The sequence below is a fragment of the Phaenicophaeus curvirostris genome, chromosome 14, assembly GCF_032191515.1.
Source record: "Phaenicophaeus curvirostris isolate KB17595 chromosome 14, BPBGC_Pcur_1.0, whole genome shotgun sequence".
Classification (NCBI taxonomy): domain Eukaryota; kingdom Metazoa; phylum Chordata; class Aves; order Cuculiformes; family Cuculidae; genus Phaenicophaeus; species Phaenicophaeus curvirostris.
In genome coordinates, this window is record NC_091405.1 from 4,339,692 (window position 1) to 4,355,947 (window position 16,256).

The following is a 16,256-nucleotide window of genomic DNA, read 5'->3' on the forward strand; positions in this document are numbered from 1 at the left end:
AATAACTTCTTAACTAGGCAAGAGAGAGAAAATAACTCCACATGGTGTGTTGTCAGAGGCTAGAGGACCTAAGGCACTTTCAGACAGTGAGAACAGTTGCAGCTGCAGCATGGTAGAGATTTGCTAATAATGAGGCAGGACATTTAAAACCTCTGTGAGATGAATTTCTGAAAGAGCACAGAGAATAAGAAACATGGGAGATGGAAATCAGAGATCAGATTCCATTTGCCTTCATCTTACTACCTGGAGTGGAAGGTCAGAATGAGGGGCAGAACCCCTCAGTCTAATTTCAAGCCTCTTAGACAAGCTCCTTAAAAGTAGTACCCAGGATAGAAAAAGAAACCATGTAGAATAAGCCAAAACGGAGCACTGAGATACTGCACTTACCACAGCCAGGTTTCTTACTTATTGATCATTTTTAGGCTCTTTTTTCCCTCAGTTTTTTTTCCAAATGTGACGGGAAAGAGGTCAGATGATAAAATGACCTCGTGTTATGAACGTACAACAGATACATTCCTCTTCTTACCCTTAACCGTGTTTCTGCCATTAGTATAAATCATGCCCATGTATATGTAGAGAAGAGCTTTGCTGAAATTCAGTCTGAGGAATATGTAAATTAATAAACCTGTAAAAAGCAGGTGGGCAGGAAAATGTATGAAAAAGCCTGGAACTAACTAGCACAAACTTTTATTTGTTTCAGAACATCTATCCAGTCCTGTTCTGGAGTCCTCAGCTCGGAAAGGACATGGATCTGTTGGAGCAGGTCCAGAGGAGGCCATGAAGATATGTGAGGGCTGGAGCACCTCCCATATAAGAACAGGCTGAGAGAGTGGACGCTGTTCAGCCTGGAGAAGAGAAGGCTCTGGGAAAACCTTAGAGCAGTTTCCAGTGCTGAAAGGGGCTCCAGGAAAGCTGAGGAGGGTCTCTTGATCACGGAATATGTGGATAGTATGAGGAGGAACATTTCTAAGCCGAGAGGGGAGGTTGAGATGAGACCTTGTGAAGAAATATTTTCCTGTGAGGGTTGGGAGGCCCTGGCCCAGGTTGCCCAGAGCAGTGGTGGCTGCCCCATCCCTGGAGGGGTTCAAGGCCAGGTTGGATGGGGCTTGGAGCCCCTGATCCAGTGGGAGGTGTTGGTTGGAACTGGATGGGCTTTGATGTCCCTTCCAACACAAACCATTATGTGATTCTGTGAGCCACACCTGTTTAGCTCAGTCCATAGCTCAGGAATATTTCTGTATTCATCATTGATTCCTGGATCCAGTGGTATCTGTGGTTTAATGCTTTCTAGCATATGGTATGTCTTTGTAGGCCTCATACTATCATTCCCTCTAAGGTACAAATGCTGGTATGAGTTTAGATATACCGAAGCTGTCAGTGCTTAGGAAACTAAAGCAATAATAATAATTGACAAACAAATCTTTTTGTTTTCTCACTAATACCATGTTTGTGCTCTCCAGGCCTGTTTGAAGTTTTAGGGATTAACTGCTGTCAAGTTTATAATACCCCTTGTATTCTTTTGGCACAACAGGGCACTCAAAACAGCTGTAAGGCATATTTACTTCAAAGACAGACCTTTTTTATATTTTGACCAATACAGTGAATTACTGCAGGCTGTGCAGACTTCTGCAGTTCTTGGGATTTTTTCTATTTTCTTTGTCTTTGCTTTATCTAATATAATTTATAAAACAAAACAAAGATCCTTCGTACAGACTGAAAACATAGTACTATGTAAAGTCCTCCCCCAGCTGGAGACTAAATATTTTTGGCATAATATTTAATGCAGAAAGCACAGTCAGACATGAAAGTAAGGAAACCCGTATAAAAGTGGTTTCAAATAGAATCTTCTTTCTTTGCATTCCATGTTTTCATCACTGAAAACAGAGCTGAAGGGGGATCAAGGATCGCTGCTCTTTGCCAAGCCATCTTCCACCCATTGCTACATAGAGCTAGGAAGAAGCTTGCAGATCAGACGAGTCTTGGGTATGTTGAAACGCATAGTTAAAAAGCAGTGTTGCCTGTGCGTTTAGAAGTTATTGAGGCTGCAGTTCTCTAGGGTTCTCAGCTTGAAGCCTTTCACTAAAACATTTAGAAAATAACATAAAACAAGCAAACAGAAGAAACTGATTTTTTTTTTTCAGCACACAACTACTGGGTTTAAAGTAAGTCTAGCTATAATAACTTCTGAGTGTGTTGCCTATAACTTTGCCAACTGTCTGGTTCTTCTGTCCTCATTTATGATGTACATGATATACAGTCATTTCAAATAAGATAGTTGTATGCTTGCAGCTACTTTAGTCCTATTTTTGTATAAGGTACATCATACTAAGCATTGCTTTTTATCCAACTTTCTATTTGGCTCACCTACATGTTAATTTAGATCTAAGAACAGGCAAAAATGTTAAGATGCTTTATTTATGTTTATGTTATGATCGTTCATACTGCAGTGCCCATGTTACTAATAACCAGGAAAGTTCCAAGTGAATTCTTTATGAACTCTTCTTGACCGGCTGTATAGTGTGTCAGCTTTTCCCCGTGGCTGACATTATGTATGGCTGGATTAAAGTCCACCACATTTTCTGCTCTCTAGTAGAAGACTTTCATATTGCTTTTTGCTTTAGGCAGTTTATGTGTGTGCTTCTGTACCTCTTGCATAGGAAACACTGCAGTTTCAATGTACGCTTTTGTTTATTTCAATAGTATCTCGCTAGATTAAGTAGTTGGTTCTGAAGACTGAGGAATAAATTAGGAATCCCCCTCAGACAGTAATATAGCCTAATTAAACTAAGATAAACATCACTTCGTTAGTCTCATATCTGGTACGAAAGAAAAGGAGGTAGTGATATAAGTGAATTTATTCAGTTCAGATTGTGATATTGTTGCTGTAAGTTTGAGAATTATGAGAAGTCATGGTTTCAAGTCCCTGGAACAGTCCACTTTAAAGAGGGCTTGATGTAAGAAGCGTGAACATCAAATGTACGAAGATAGGGAATAGTTTTGGAAGACACTGGCAGTTATTCTCCCAACCTAATCTTCAGACTCTTCAGATCTTTCTCTTTGCAGTCCAATCCGTTGTTTACAGAAGTCATGACTGCCGAACAATTTCTAATGTAGCTAAACGAACAGTTCCAAATGATTTATGTGAAGGTTTCATGGCAAGTGTTGGGAAAATGCCAAACTTCACAAAAGAGCTGAGGACCCAGCAATTTTTGTTTAGGCTTCTGAATAAATGACCAGATTTTGAAGAGGGCACAATGCCAACTTTCCTCAGTGCCAGCTCCTCTTAATTCTTCTCAGACAGAATTACTGATTCCAGATAGCTTTTGTATATTTTGGATAGGTACATAAATGACAATGTATGTTGTTAAAAACCTTAACTCTAAGAAAAAGGAAGACAAACCCCACATTGGAGATTATGACACAAAGAAAAAGAAATAGATAGCAGAAAATACTCTAGAAGAGATACCTGACAGATTATGTAGTCTTTAAGCATTGTAAATTAGCAGAATTTTATCTCTTAATGCTATCCAAGAGCCAGGTCAGTGTTAATATTAATGAAAATTATTCCCTAGAAATTGTTTGTTAAAGTTTTGTCTCTAATCTACCTTCAATTCAACAGACTGAGGAGTTGAATGTAGAGCATTTCAATCTTTCAATCTTTATGTTACCATAAAATATCAAGAATTTTGAAAGCAATAATGAAGATCCTATCATATTACATGCTCTTGAATAATAAATATAGTTAGATATTTTGTCAGATTGGAATAGCTAAGCAAGTTGTTCTCTTCTACAGTTGCACATTTTGGAATTGCATTCATGAGTGGTTTATGAGAGGTCATATTGTGAGAAGTAGTACACAACACTAATACTATTGTTTACTTTTTATTTTGATTTGATATTAAACCTCCAGGGACAGCAAAGTCTTTTTAGCTAGCAGTAATTCTTCTTTAGTTTAACTCCAAACAGGCTTTTCCATGTGAAAAGTTAATGTAGCAAGAGGTTTCTGTAGGTTCCATTCTATAGCAGAGTGTAGCTGCAGAGAAAAGTTTATCTGCATTCAGAGAAACTCATAGAATCATGTTCCGATGCCCTCCTTAAAGCAGTCTGGAGAAATAAGCTAGCCAGAGAACTAAACAAGAAAACAATAGTTTTGCCACTCCTCTAAGATGGTTCTGATTGTTTCCTTCCCTTCTTGTTGTACGCCTAAGTCTCATCTATGTAGGAGCTATAGCCTGATTACAAAGCTGCCAGCTAGGGAAGCATAACTTTTATAATAATCTCCCTTTTAGGATCCAGTAGCTGCATTTGAGTGCAAACAGGATTTGAAACATTCTGGTGGTTATCTTCCTTTGGCACGTCACTAGTGCAAATAGTGGCAGCCAAATGTGAACACAGATGTTGTTCCAGTGATCTGCAAGCTTATGGTGGAACAGGATACTGTAGAATATATATTACAGGGAGACATAGGATATACAAGGACTTCCTGGAAATAGCATAAATTGAGATGGTTTCAGACTGGGAACATTCTTATTCTTCACATCACGCACTGAGACCGGTGAACTTTGATCTCCTGCTTGGCTGTCACTGCTTCCTTTCATAGATTTTAGGAGAGATTCCTCTTTTATATTTAATATTCACTCTCTGACTGCCTAGCAATATAGGACTGATCAAGTCATCCAAGAAGACCAGGCAAGATAAATTAGATGCTTAATTTGCACATCAGGAACTGCAGACAGACTAATTTTAAAACGACATTTTGATAGAGTAAAATAGTACTGTGCACATATTAGTAATTGTCAGTTCCACAAAATTATTGATGACAGATGAGCTCTGGGCTTTGAATCTTAAATTAATGTTTGAAGGGTAATCCATGAAATATAGACAACAAAAGTCATTAGAAAACTTAACACATAATTTTCAACATTCAAACAATTATAATTTATATTATTTTTCTTTATCACTGTCCATAATCTTGTATAAAAACAATTATAAAATAATACATGTAATACAGATAGTCACATAGTGAGTATTCCTTCCAGAAATTAAAAGTTGATTTTAACAAATCTGAAAACAGAAATATTATATTCCTGTACCTGCTACAGTATGTACTTATAAAGGAATTTCATATATAAATTAAGCGTCAGCAGCTCAGTCCACTGTGTACGTTTTTCACCAATCCCTAACAGGACTCCAAGATCTATTCTTAATCTCATCTCCTCCAGTTTCCCTGTGCCTTTATAGTCAAATAGTTGTGCAGGGCAGGGCTTGGGGAGGATTGCTTTGGTTTAGGGTACTATGATGCAGAACATGGATAGAGTGATACGATTCTGACAACCCAACCGTAAATGTTAGGTCCATACACCCAGACTGGAATGTAAAGCTATCTATCCTTCACATGTATTCAATTAGTTCTTTGCATGTGACATCATGCATTTTCCTGTTGGTTTTCAACTTCCATCACGCACTTTTTATTTGTCTAACTCTTTATAATTTAAACATGCATGAAAATGGCAGTCATTAATTCTACCAGGGATGGAGATTGAGCTTAATATACTTAAGTGTTTGGTTTTGACATTGCCCCATCTGAACTGCATGTTGTATATGGATGTCCTGTTAGTGCTTTGACAGAACAGATGTGCCCCATCATCGATTAGCTGCTTTTTACTCCCATTCTCATTCTTCTTCCTTCACTATGCAAGATGAAAACTAGACTTGACCTTCCTCACCTCTGCCTAGCATTACCCATACTTTAAGTATTCTGTACTTTTCCCAGTGTGACTTGAATTCAGTTGTATCTGGGGGAGGATCTTTGGTGTGACTTCTTGTTCTTGCACCTGGTGTCCCTCTAGCCCTTACTAGATACACTTTGTCTTTCAACACCTTCTATCATTTATTTATCTTAGGAGCAAGAAGAAAGCTAAACAGAACACCAAAAATCTGTGTAATAAGCAGTTGTTTTCATTGTTTCACTTTATTTTGGTGTGATGTCTCCCTGTCCTACACATAAATACGTAAGGATCAAGGCTACTTTCAAGACCTGCTTCCAGACTCTGGTTCTAACCTCCTATCGCAAGTTTTTCAAAGGCTGTTGAATACAAAATTATGTATGTACACATACATTATATATATATATAAAATATATATTATATATATAAAAGAGTCTATATATATAATATATAGACTCTTAGTAATGTTATTGATTTTTAAATTTTCTCAAATCTGAGTTGAGAACTCAGATCAGAATCTTAAGTGGTATCTCTTGAAATGCCGAGGAAACAAAATACTGGCCATCTACGCAGTTGGTTGTTCATATTATTTTCTCTGTATATTCTTTGCATCTCATTTACACATTATAGAGAACTGTAATTTGGAAAGAGCAAAGAGTTACCTGGGGAGAATTCTTCAGAGCTTTTGCATGTTACAGATGTCAGTTTGAATGAGTATAAATACATACATGAGTTTTAAATTCAAATAAAACAATTGAAGAGAGTAACATAAAAAAAGTAATTGTAAATGTTTTAGCTCATTATATAACCTTGATTTCATAACAAATATTCCTCTACAGTGATAAATACATATATTTTATATCTGTTAAATACTTCTAAATTTGCACTAGGTTCGTGAAAACAGACAAGGACGGAAAAGGCTGGATCTGGCCATTCATCATGTAGAACTTTGTTTCTGTGGGAAATGGTGATTGGACTAGAAAAAATCCACTATCATTGCCTGTTCTCACTGTTCTACCATGCTAATGAAATACTTCTAAATATTTCTAACATTATAGCTGTTAAGAACAGCAGAAATATAACAGGAGTTCATCTCAGCATTTCCAGTACAGTGTATGTACGCCTTCAATGTAATGTTTGAAGCCTGAAAGAATTAAACCTCTCCATATGCTTCATCTTTAGTTGTTTGTGGGGTCAACTTGGGTTTTTTTTCCCTCTTCGTATTCCATATTCAATGTTCAGCTCTGCACACTGCTTTTCACAAATGTTTCAATTTTTCTGCCTTTCCCACTGGTAACCTAGGCTTAACATAGTGAATAGTTCTACAGTCACATTTTGGTTTTTTATATTGTCCACATGTATGTTTTTTGAAGTTTGATTTGCGATAACATTATGTGGTAAAGGATGGCTGTGGATATTCATGACAGCCCTTGTGTTAGATATCAAACCTTCATTATCTCATAGTGGGTTTTAAGCATCTAAGTCACCAAAGAGCTCCAGTGAATCCAACAGAGGTCTATCCCGTGCATCGGTGCCCATAACCCTGGATCCTTCATCTTCTTGGACTAGATGATCCAGTGGGTCTCTTCCAACCTGGTTATTCTATGATTCTATGATTCTATGATTCTGTTTCATCACAACAGGGCAGATTCTGCTCATATGCGTTGAATAGGTCTTACTCCTCAGAGATTATTTAAGTGTATAGTTACAGAGTGAGATGAAAAATCTCCTGTATGAGCATAGTTGGATAACCTTTAGTCTTTGCATGAACGCAGAATCTAAAATGAAGACCTACAGCTGATTTCAGTACGCCTGTGCTGGGACATGTCAGGAGAAATTCAATTTTTTTATGACAGTGTGTTGCACATCGTGCAACTGTTGGCTGAGATGTAATAGCACTTTGTCATATTCTTTAGAAAGGAAGCAGACAACTTTAAAAGCAAGATTTTTTTTCTCTAAACTTAAATAGTGAAAGGAGGAATGCATGTTAGTAAGCAGAGAGCACGTTGCAAATTGAAACAAGCCTTATACTTTCTCAACAGAGTCTTAGAATTTTAGTACTTTTTAAATTTATTTGTACCCACAGTTACACTGAGATTCCTTGGAACATTTAATGCAATACCTCATTGCATCATTTATGTATTTTTAGAGATAGTGTTTCTGAGTGGATAAGATTTTTTTTCCTATGACTATACCACTCAGGGTGAAAATACCAACATTTACAAGGAAGAAGATATAAACCTTTAATTTTTTACAGAAAGTTAAATTTACATGTGAAGAAATATTTAAGTCGTAAACCAGAATAAGTTTATTATTAATTTAAGGTTGGTTCAATTTTTAAAATTGAATCTGCTCTTCAGAAAAAAAAAGTATGTTTTGACATGGGTCCCTGGCAAGACAAAATTCTTTTCACTAGCCTTCCTGGATAATGGTTTTTAAACTGAAAGAAAATAGATTTAGATTGGATAAAAGGAAGATATTTTCCACAATGAGGATGGTGAGATGCTAGAACAGGCTCAGAACAGCTAGAACAGCCCAGAGCAGTTGTGGATGGCACATCATGGGCAGTGTTCAAGGTCAGGTTGGATAGGGCTTTGAGCAGCCTGACCTAATGAAAAATCCCCCTGCCATGGAGAATAGGGTGATCATTAAAGATCCCTTCAAATGCAAACCATTCTATGATTTTTTTTTTTAAATAACATCTTTTAGAGATGAATACACCTCTATCTGTGGATAATGGCTGTTGTTTTAAATGGCTCAAGGCTATGACAACTAATTTAAATTCTTTGTCTTTCTGGTTGCTGAGATCTGGGTGAAACTGATTTGTGAAGCTTGCGTGTCCCTTGAAGCTTAGTGAGAAAAAGAAAAATAAAGAAAACAAAACAGAGTTTTATTTCTTGCTGCTTTGCCATTCCTTCAGAAAGTCATGTCATCATTAAGTATGGTCTATGGGTCAGGAAAGTATCCAGCATATTCATTAAATAGTCCAGTATTAATCAGTAAATTTGAAGAAGCTGCTGATGCTTTGTTGCATTTGTTCATTGCTAAACTAGAGAATATGATTCTGCTATAGCTGACATGCAGTAGAAAGTCCCCTTAGCTAACTGGGTTTGGATTTTTCATATGAGCTCAGTGGCTTGTCTTTCGCCCATTCTAGGAGAATTCTGGTTAGTCGTTTGGTTCTCAGGTATCCTCAACATCCAGTTGTTTCCAGTAACACCTATGAGAGTGTGTGTGTTGATTTTTTTGGGGGGTTAGGGCAAAATCGGCCACTTGTGACATCTTATGATGTTTATAAGATCTGGAACACTCATCCAAAGGTGTTGTTGAAGTGTCATTATATATCCATCTTCAGATGTACAATGTAATATCATTACTGATGGCACTTCCAGGTCCCAGTGAATGATTCCTTAATCGGTCACAGCCAGGGAAATGGCTGACTGCACAGTAGAAAGGCATTGCCAGTTTATTAATCAGCTTGTATTGTAAATGCTGCTTCTTACAAGCGTTTATATAATTTTTATCCAATTGTTAACATTTCACACTTCACTGATTAGTTACTAAGAAAATATACTTGATAAGCAGGAAGATGCCCATGGCACACATTTTATGGAGTCTTTCTCATTAAAAACCACATCTGAAGCCCATTGCAGTTAATAGAGTGTCCATTAGTTTCTCACCAGAACTTGAAGCAAAAAAGACTTGACTTTCTATGGAGGTAAATTTATTGAAGGAGAGAGAAAGTTGCATAGGTACAATGGGCCAAGCAACTAGTGATGTTACTTTGTTGAGGTTGTTGGTATTGTGTACACACTGAATTAGTCCCTGAATTTTAAGTGCAGGAACCTTGCAATGGGATGCAGAGATTTTTTTGAGCTCTCCTCTATGAAAGAGAAGGTATTAAATTAGCATGTTTGTTCTGGGTTTTCCTGAGGCCAGTTAGTGAGGCATCGCTAGTGAGGTGGATTTAGAAACGTAGAACAATATACTGTCTCATATATCTGTTGCTGGCACTAAAGACAATGGCTGGGGAGAGAAAAGAAACTCGGGGAGATGGGACTGACTCATCTATTCATTGATTTGTGGCTCCTACCTAGTCCACTGTGCTGTCAGCATGCTCTGGTTTTCACTGAGAGAGAGTAAGCTCCAGTTAGTATAACTACAAAAAATCAGTAAAAATAAGTTACAAATTTAACATAAAATAAACATAGACAGGATGTGACTCGAAGATTGTCATTTCAAATGTGGAATCCTTCTGAAATTCTCTTTGACCTTAATTTAACAAAAAGGTATTTGTAATTTTTATTTCAGGGTAAATCAGCTGTTGAAAGCAGCATATTCAACATCTGAGTCTTTTTCTAAAAAATCCCCAATTCAGTTGACCATTTTTTAAAGTCAGAATTAATCATTTTATCAAGACCAGATAAAGATTCAGTGATTAAAAAGAGCAGGCAATTTCATCACGTCAGAAACAGCTAGACATTGCTTTTCTTCAATACTGAAATTCTAACAGTGAATACATTGTAGATTGAAATGCTTTATGCAGTGTGTTTACTCACTTCCCACTCAAGAGAAATGAAATTGAGACACTGTATGAGATTAGCCTTGTGATAAAAGTATATATCTTTTATGAACTGCACAATTTTTTAGTGTACTCTGTCAGCACCCCTATTCAAGATGTTAATTTATTAGAACTGCTTGAATCATGAATGTGGTCTTTCCATGGGTAGGATAATTACAAAGTTTGAAAACTAAGATTAATAATAATTAATTATAGCAAGTTTAGTTTCAATTAACATTATAGATGCTGCTCTTTTAGCAAGTAATTGACATCTGATGTCGCAGGATGTAGCTATTTAGATACGAATCAAAGTTCTAAACCTTGCTTACAAAATTAAAGGTGTACGTATTTTCCTAAGCTTATCTTTTACGTGTATTTGCTCAGGGTCACAACTTGTAGCATAGGCTGAGCATATTGCTTATTAATTACTGTTTATATTGCCAATATGATTCCAAAGTCCATGGGGCAACAGATCTGTCTTTTAAATACTCATTTTATCTAATAAAGCCCTTTAAGGGGGCTATGTCATTAACAGTAAGGACCATGCTGTGTGCAGTCACCAAAAATGGATAGTAGGATTTCCAATTATTCCTAAGGAAAATTTGTAGGCATCCATGAGTAGTTCACATAGGCAGTTTAAATCTAACTTTTTATTTTATGTTTTTCAATTTTTCTATTCCTAGCCCTGACTGGCATCACACCAGAAGGCTAAGCCTTGGTCTCCTTTGAGGAAGATAAACAGACAATTCATCTCTCTGCAAGAATTCCACTCAGGAGACTGATTCAAAGTGCTTTGGCAGCTTTTTGAAGCCACTAAGGAGCCAGAGATCTACATCTGATGAAGGCAGTATGCAGAAGGTCTTTGGGAAGAGCTTTAAAGTGCATTTAGGATCTTGAGAGTCTCATCTGGAGACTAACGGGGCTTAAATCATTGTAAAATTAGAACTGTTGAGGTGGTGATCTGTGCTGGGGCTGCCAGTGGTTTTTCTCTGATGTAAAGGAGTATGGTTCCGCTCAAATCCACGCAGGCAGTGGGTTCCTTGCATCCCATGGACCCTGTAAGAAATGAAAATAACCCATCGGTGTGCTATAAAACAAACCTTCAGCCCCCTTAAGGAAACTAGAGCATACCACAGGCTTATTCCCCAAACTACAGCCTCAGAGCTGGCTGGATAAGGATCATTACCTCCTCCCCCAGCAAAGAGAATCCATTTGTTACATTTAAATGATTCACAGTGCAGTACTTCCCACGTGCCAGATTGTATAAGCAGCACTTATAGCAAACCAGAAAAGCCTGGTAGAACTTCAGTAGCTGAACAAATCTCTCGTCTTTATCCTCTACAAAGAACAAATGAAAAAATGACTTCAAAATTTGAATGGTATGGGAAATGGGGATTAACTAGTCAGTAAGTGAAAGCAAGCTACAGCCTCGAGCAAATTTGTAATTAGGTAAGTTACAAACACTTCAATAATGAGAAGTATAATAGAAATTCTGACAGGTCCTGTACTGTAGAGAGCTTGTGGGCACCATTGTAATAAATGAACAGAGATATATTTGATTTTTTGTTAAAAGTGAGAAGCCCCAAGAGTTATGTGTTACTTCATTTAGTGCTTGGTGAGGCTGTTTATATGAGACTTTCCCATCCATTTTAAATCACTTATTGCTGCTTTGGCAGTGTCTGTTAGATTCCATTAGATTCATTAGCTCTTCTAAAGAGCATTGCTCTGTGGAAATAGCTGAAACAGCTGCCCTGTGTAATTTTGTTATTGCTTTAATTTACTCAGAATTCTGTTTTAACACTCCAGCTGTCAAATATAAAAAAGAAAAAACAATCAATATAAAAGCACTTTCTACCTTAGTGTTCTTACGTGTACAGTTTGTGGCAAGATGTGTAAGAAAATAAGCAAATGTAGCTTTTGGGGTTTTTTCAATAGGTTTCTTTGAACTGCTGGAAATAGATAGTGCTTCTCAAAATGCCATCTATGGAGCACTTCTCGGTGGGGTGAGTTGTCTGCCAAACTACTTCTCTCACATAGTGAAACATCTGTCAGTCTCCAAGCTGAGCTGCATTCTGTCCAGTGCCACTTGTTCATCCTTAGATCTTGGCCAAATAAGGGGTCACACAAACTAGGCACATGCTGTGCTGGTGTCCTTAAAGCTTTTTTTATTGCAGGAACATGGGATAAGGTTTCATTGACTGTCTTGGTGCAGCTGCAGATGTGTTGCTGAAAATGGGTGAAATTCTGTAAATCTCCGTAGATACGGTAACAAAAACATGTGTAAAAATGTGCATTCTTGTTGTTTTCAAGACTAACAAATTGCGTGCTTTTTATAGTCCCAACTAGCTCATCTAGTGAGAAAATGCAAGAAATCTCCTGTTGTTGTTGAATACTGATTGGAACTACAAAACTACAGCACGGGGTATAACGACGGCAACCAGTCTGGCAGCAGTTCAGGCTCAGTATCTCAGAGAAGCTGGATGAAGCCGACTCAGTAGCATCGACCTCCATCTCAGTTCCTTGTTACCAGTTGCTTACAGACACAACTACAATAGGACTAAATCTATACAGGAACGACCATATCTGGGGTGAGTGCAGACTTCCAGGAATGGGGCAGCCACCACTGCTCTGGGCAACCTGGGCCAGGGACTCCCCACCCTCACAGGAATACATTTCTTCCTCAAATTTCATCTCGATCTCCCCTCTTTCGGCTTCAAACTGTTCCCCCTCATTGCATCCCTGCATTCCCTGATCATGGGCCCCTCCCCAGCTTTCCTGGAGCCCACTTTCAGCACTGGAAGGCTGCTGTAAGGTCCTACCTGTGCCTTCTCCAGAAGAGAAGGCTTCTTCTCCATTTCCACAGATACAGTTTGTTTAAGATCTGTGCAGAGCTTAGAATTAAATAACATCTGTCAATGATGCCAACATCATTTTGGTAGCCAAATAATTTTCAGAAGAATAACCTGTCAGCTTCAAGAGGGACAATTTGCAGATCGCTATTGAAAACCGATACCCAGACTGCAAGAAGGTGAGATTTATGGGCATAGATAAGTATCTCTTTTAGTGAAACATCTCTAGATGATCTTGTTAAATTGTACTGCTCTATGTGCAGCTGCTGAGGGTGGTACTTGACTGACAGTTGATTGACTTAAGCTCGGCACATGGAGTTGATGTGTTTTAGAGAAGAGGGAACCACTGCACAGGAATTATTGGGTTTTTTTATTTTTTTTTTCCTCACAGCTCTCACTGTAGATCTGCCTTTTTTATTTTCCTTCTTTCTCACCTTTTCAGTGTACATGCTGTGTTGAATGCTGGTAGGGCAATATTATATCCAAAACCAAGTGGCCACTTAGTATATCTTAACATTCCCAAATGTTTCACTTCGTAATGCCAGGAATACTTTTGTAGCCCTATTCTGTTTCCCTGTTGGGGTTACTGCCAGGCTTTCAGGAACATCCCGGTTGGCTGGGTGTCTCTATCTTCACGATAAGAGTGGTGAGACACTGGAACAGGTTGCCCTGGGAAGTTGTGGCTGCTCCATCCCTGGAGGATGCCTTGTGCAGCCTGATCTAGTAGAATGTGTCCCTGCCATGAAAGTGGGGTTAGAACTGGATTATCTTTTAGATCCCTTCCCACCCAAACTATTCTATGATTCTATGATTTTATCTGTCTCGCAGTCTTTTCTTCCTTAAGTAGCATAATTAGAAATATGACATTACATGGTTATGTTTTGGAACTTACATAGACTTACAGATTTTTTTTTTTAAATGAACTGCCCTGGAAAATAAGAACAATACGTATGTCTACATTTAATAGAACATAATGATAGAAGTAAGCACTTCATGAATGGTCAGAAAATAATTTCATTCATAGAATCATTGAATCACCAGGTTGGAAGAGACCCACCGGATCACCGAGTCCAAACATTCCCACCAATCTCTAAACCATGCCCCTCAGTACTTCATCCACCCATACCTTAAACACCTCCAGGGAAGGTGAGTCAACCACCTCCCTGGGCAGATCGTTCCATTGCCTAATGACCCTTTCAGTGAAGAATTTTTTCCTTATGTCGAGCCTTTAACACATCTATGTTAAATATGCCCTTCTTGATTTAACTCTGTACCTGTATTTGTTTTGCATATTTCATGGTGGCATTTTATCTGCCTCTCCATGCTGGGAGTGGCAGTGGATGCCAGTGGGCAGATTCCTCTCTCTTCATTAGTATAACACATCAGGACCTGGTCTGGTAACTATGCTTTCCTTATTTCCTCTTTTTGTTTTATATTAGCATTACTTTCTGAATATCTGCATGTAATGATTTGTATTTCACTCAGCTCTTTCCTACCAACAGTTAGTATTTGCTTGTAGGGATATGAAATTACCAATGCTTCTGACAAGCCATAGTATCTGGGAATACTATTTAGACAGGTAAAGTGAATGGGAAAATAGCTCTATAAAGTTGAATTATTAATAAAAAAATACTAAGGTTATGTCAATATAAAACCCTAAAGCAAATTACTAAAGTCAAAACCATAGCTCAGTATGAAAACTGATACCAAGGGCTGGGATTTACAGTGTGACTGGAGGACAGTCAGTCCAAGTCCTGGCTATTCTACAGTAGAGACAAAACAAAATATGATTGATATCTTAAATTCTCTTGAATGTAACAGAATTCTCTTGAATTCTCTTGAATTCTCTTGAATTCTCTTGAATTCAGAATTCTCTTGAATTCTGTTACAAAGAATGACTTGATAAAGAGCTTGAGGGGTTTGATGTTGTCCAGGGCAAACTTCCTTAGACTTATGTGAACACACAAATTCTGTTGCTTTCCTTCCAATAGGTGGGTGACCAGTACGCCCTCGAACAAAGTTGCCAGTTTAAACACAACTACTCAATTGTTGTGCTTAAAGCTGTTGTGTAATCAATAAGGAGACAGTGAAAGTTCCGAAATACTAATCTGAAAAAGACATTGACAAACTCCTTTAATTGCAGATATTGCTCTTCCCAAGAGGGCTTTACTCGCTATGACGACCATTATCTCCATTACCTGAGTTTCAACCTGTGCATTCTCTACTTATGTCTTCAAAATTAATGCATGATCTTTTTTGAAACAGTCATATGTTTTCACATCCCAAGGCCAATGAATTAAGAATGCTAATGTTGTGCTGCCTTATGGCTAAATGCGTATTTTCCAAATTATTAAGTTGACTTTAAAAGCTTTTTCCAATAGTAGAGTGATGTAGTCTAGAGAACACAGAGACAGACCTTTTACTTCTCATTGTTAATAAGTCCTCAAATGTTAAATTTTCTATTTCTACTGTCAGATGCAGATGTTTATTTATGTCTTCCTCAAGAGCTGTCATGTTAGTGTCACTCTTTCCTTATTTTTTTCTTTAATTACCTTTCAACATATAGTCTTGAAGATTAAAGGCCAAATACCTTCTTTCAAAGGTCATGTTTAACTGGCAGTGATGTTCATTACAATTTTCTGAAAGTCAACTCACTTGTCTTAGTAGAAGACTAAGTTGTCATAGCAGAAGTCCGCAACACATCAGTAACTAGTCTACTTCGTAATTTTCTGCTGTGCAAGTTTCCAGCATGTTATCTTTTAACATTACTTCATAGTTAGAAGATCTACTAATTACCCAATGTATTCAGAACTAAGGTTAAGGTATTACTGCAGTGAACAATGTAGAAATGAATATGTACTTTAATCAAGTACTTACATGGATATAAAAATTCTTTTCCCCTTGTTCACTTGTTTCTATAACAGACCAAGGATTCTCAGCCTCTGGCTTATGGCAACACCTGCCTTAGGATTCTCTGTTTTGTTGCTGATTTTTTCCCTGTGCTGTTTGTTTCTCTGCTGTTTACTAAAAGCTAAATAAGCAGGCAACGGTGCAAAAGAATATTGTGACACTGAGAACTGGCTGCACAAGGTATAACATTGTCCAGTCCTTGCTATTAGA